This window comes from Littorina saxatilis, linkage group LG1, assembly GCF_037325665.1.
Source record: "Littorina saxatilis isolate snail1 linkage group LG1, US_GU_Lsax_2.0, whole genome shotgun sequence".
Classification (NCBI taxonomy): domain Eukaryota; kingdom Metazoa; phylum Mollusca; class Gastropoda; order Littorinimorpha; family Littorinidae; genus Littorina; species Littorina saxatilis.
Genome location: NC_090245.1, coordinates 96055255 through 96059855, shown reverse-complemented (window position 1 = coordinate 96059855; position 4601 = coordinate 96055255).

Here is a 4601-nt window from a genome sequence, read left to right as displayed (position 1 = left end):
CATACATGTATTTTACAAGCGCGGAATTTACATATGCGCGGAAATTACCGGCTGCGAGTGCGTTTACCACTCGGCCATTCTCAGCAAATGTTCAGATTGTCACCCCACCCCCCCCCCCCCCATTCTCTCTCTCTCTCTCTCTCTCTCTCGCTCTCTCTTTTTCCGAACCCCTCCCGGTGTGTCTCGTGCACTCTACATGGACCCAAACATCCACGCCCACGCAGTTGAAGCATCCCGACCCTCTGAACTTTCGCCCGAGAGCAAATAGACCACGACAAGTGATAAGGAGTGAGAGATTAACCCTTAGCGGCTCGCACACGGCCCACATTGCGAGCCGGCCAAACACTTAGCGAGGGCGTGAAGAGGCCTGGTGGCAGCGTGAGACATCTAACACTTTACCATTGTCTGTTTGAACACTTACCCACGACGACAGGTCTCGGCCAAACACACGGAGCAACGAGAATTGCAGTTTGTAGACCTACCCTACAACGTAATGGAGAATAATGATGTTTTGGTCGAATTGAAAATTGCATTCTGTGAATCATCCTACAGAGAATCAAAAACTGAGAATTGTAGGTTAATTGAACGTTTCTTATTGACAAAACAAAATATTACATTTACTAGTACGTCAATCTTGTTTTTATATTTAGTCAAGTTTTGACTAATAATTTTAACATCGAGGGGGAATCAAAACGAGGGTCGTGGTGTATGTGCGAGTGTGTGTGCGTGCGTGTGTGCGTGTGTGTGTGTGTGTGTGTGTATGTAGAGCGATTCAGACTAAACTACTGGACCGATCTTTATGAAATTTGACATGAGAGTTCCTGGGTATGAAATCCCCGAACGTTTTTTTTCATTTTTTTGATAAATGTCTTTGATGACGTCATATCCGGCTTTTCGTGAAAGTTGAGGCGGCACTGTCACGCCCTCATTTTTCAACCAAATTGGTTGAAAACCGAACTGCCCGTGCGAAACAGGCCCACAGACCCCGGAGCACATCCTGCAGACCTGCCCGCTCCACCAGGAAGCCAGAACAGATCACTGGCCCCAAGGTGCCACACTGCAGGAGCAACTCTGGGGCACCAAAGACTCCCTGATCCTGACCACCAGCTTTATTCAAGACAAAACTTGAAGTCTGACCTGAGGCCAAAAATCCTGGAACGCCGAAGAAGAAGAAGAAGAGGTTGAAATTTTGGTCAAGTAATCTTCGACGAAGCCCGGGGTTCGGTATTGCATTTCAGCTTGGTGGCTTAAAAATTAATTAATGACTTTGGTCATTAAAAATCTGAAAATTGTAAAAAAAAATAAAAATTTATAAAACGATCCAAATTTACGTTTATCTTATTCTCCATCATTTGCTGATTCCAAAAACATATAAATATGTTATATTCGGATTAAAAACAAGCTCTGAAAATTAAATATATAAAAATTATTATCAAAATTAAATTGTCCAAATCAATTTAAAAACACTTTCATCTTATTCCTTGTCGGTTCCTGATTCCAAAAACATATAGATATGATATGTTTGAATTAAAAACACGCTCAGAAAGTTAAAACAAAGAGAGGTACAGAAAAGCGTGCTATCCTTCTTAGCGCAACTACTACCCCGCTCTTCTTGTCAATTTCACTGCCTTTGCCATGAGCGGTGGACTGACGATGCTACGAGTATACGGTCTTGCTGAAAAATTACATTGCGTTCACTTTCATTCTGTGAGTTCCACAGCTACTTGACTAAATATTGTATTTTCGCCTCACGCGACTTGTTTTTTTTGTATTCTGAATTTTGGAACGTTAGCAGTCTCTCCGTTGTTGGATTCCTACAGAGAACGTTTATAACGTGATTTGAGAAAAGTGTCGGCAAATTGGAATGGTGAAAACTCAGTTCTAACGGTTTTTCATTGTCGTTTTAAGCGAGCGACGAAACCGACATGCCTCGGCCGACTGAACGGCGAAATGAAAATCGAAGTATATGGACACTACCCAGGACGTGTACAACTTGATTCAACAATGAGATTTTGCCAACTTAAGGGAGGAACCCGAGACCTAACAGTGTGTCAGTGTCTGATTGAACACCTATACCGACAGCCACAGGTCTCGCTCAACTGGGCGGAGAAATGAACATTGCAGTCTGTAGATCCTACCTTGAACATGTTCACCTTGATTGGAGAAAATTATCTGACCAATTGAACGGTAGATCCTACCCTACCCTGGACGTTCGCCGTTGGATGCCAAAATAGGTTTTGGCCAGACAATTGAAAATTGCACCCTGTAGAACCAACCCCGAACGTGTATAACCTTGATTCAAGTTATGACTAAATGTTTGAACATCGAGGGGGGAATCGAGACGAGGGTCGTGGTGTATGTGTGTGTGTCTGTGCGTGTGTGTGTGTGTGTGTGTGTGTGTGTGTGTGTGTGTGTGTGTGTGTGTGTGTAGAGCGATTCAGACTAAACTACTGGACCGATCTTTATGAAATTTGATATGAGAGGTCCTGGGTATGAAATCCCCGAAGGTTTTTTTCATTTTTTTGATAAATGTCTTTGATGACGTCATATCCGGCTTTTCGTGAAAGTTGAGGCGGCACTGTCACGCCCTCATTTTTCAACCAAATGGATTGATATTTTGGTCAAGCAATCTTCGACGAAGCCCGGACTTCGGTATTGCATTTCAGCTTGGTGGCTTAAAAATTAATTAATGACTTTGGTCATTAAAAATCTGAAAATTGTAAAAAAAAAAATAAAAATTTATAAAACGATCCAAATTTACGTTCATCTTATTCTCCATCATTTTCGGATTCCAAAAACATATAAATATGTTATATTTGGATTAAAAACAAGCTCTGAAAATTAAATATATAAAAATTATTATCAAAATTAAATTGTCGAAATCAATTTAAAAACACTTTCATCTTATTCCTTGTCGGTTCCTGATTCCAAAAACATATAGATATGATATGTTTGGATTAAAAACACGCTCAGAAAGTTAAAACAAAGAGAGGTACAGAAAAGCGTGCTATCCTTCTTAGCGCAACTACTACCCCGCTCTTCTTGTCAATTTCACTGCCTTTGCCATGAGCGGTGGACTGACGATGCTACGAGTATACGGTCTTGCTGAAAAATGGCATTGCGTTCAGTTTCATTCTGTGAGTTCGACAGCTACTTGACTAAATGTTGTATTTTCGCCTTACGCGACTTGTTTGTTATTGCTTGCTTGTTTGTTTTTTGCTAGTTGGCTTGTGTATTCGTGTCCTTCCTTCCTGCCTTCCTTTTTGTCTTCCTTTCTTCCTTCTTTCTCTCCTGTTTCCCCATTTTCCTTTTATTTATTTCTCTCATCTGTTCTACTTGGATGGGGTTATTAGCAGAAAGAAGCAATTTGGAATTCAGTTTTTGACTATGAAGTGTGTGCTTTGAGAACGAAACAAGCTTAATTGCCTAGTCTCTGTCAACACTTTCAAGAGCCTCGTTGCTGTGATTGCTGCCCCCAATGCAAGTTTTGTATTGCAGAAACAACAACGTGTTGATATTGATACAAACTAAAGAAACAATACGACGAGAATCTGAGTAGGGATTGCTAGAGAGGGAGAACTCAGAATTCAGAACTGTATTACATAAGGATAAAGGTTTTAGGCTGAGCCTAATCTTCCAACCTGTCATTTCAACATTAAGTCTCATCAGACGACCGGTCTATAACAAAAACAAATAAATAGCAGCAATGCATCGTTAAACGGGGCCATAAACCGAGAGAGAGAGAGAGAGAGAGAGAGAGAGAGAGAGAGAGAGAGAGAGAGAGAGAGAGAGAGAGAGAGAGAGAGAGAGAGAGAGCGAGAGAGAGAGCGAGAGAGAGAGAGAGAGAGAGAGAGAGAGAGAGAGAGAGAGAGAGAGAGAGAGAGAGAGAGACGTGGAGAGATAGATTGTGGGAGAGAGAAAGATAGAGTGACAGATAGAGCGACAGATAGAGACAGACAAACAGAGACATACAGAGAGAGAGACAAACAGGGAGGCAGGAAGGCAGAGACAGAGGAAGGGACACAGAGATAGAAAGAGAGATGAATATCAAATCAAACACACAGACGTCGGGATAGACACGCGGGCAGGCAGACAGACAGGCAGACAAGCAGACAGACAGACAGACAATGAGCAAACAGACTGGCTGGGAGAGACAGCGCAAGAGAGACAGTCATGTTCACACATAGCGTGTCAAGCAGAGTGAAGGGGAAGGATCACCAAGAACACAAGCAGACGCTGATCTTAGCCCCAATTTGATCAATCGTGATGAGAATTTAAAACACAATATCTGATCTTACTGAGCACGTGCCAAGGTTGATTATGAGTTCAAGCAAAAGCTTCGTTAACACGCAAGCAAGCAATCAAGCAAATAAGCAAGTAAGTCAAACAACAAACACATACTCAATCAAACTAACAAAGAAACATGGCATTACATGTTTAGCCATACACGAGCATGCCATAATAAAAGAAAGGGGAATAACAATTTTTAAAAAAGCTAAAAGGCACGCTTTCACGACACACACACACACACACACACACACACACACACACACACACACACACACGTACACACACACACACACCCATACATACACACACAC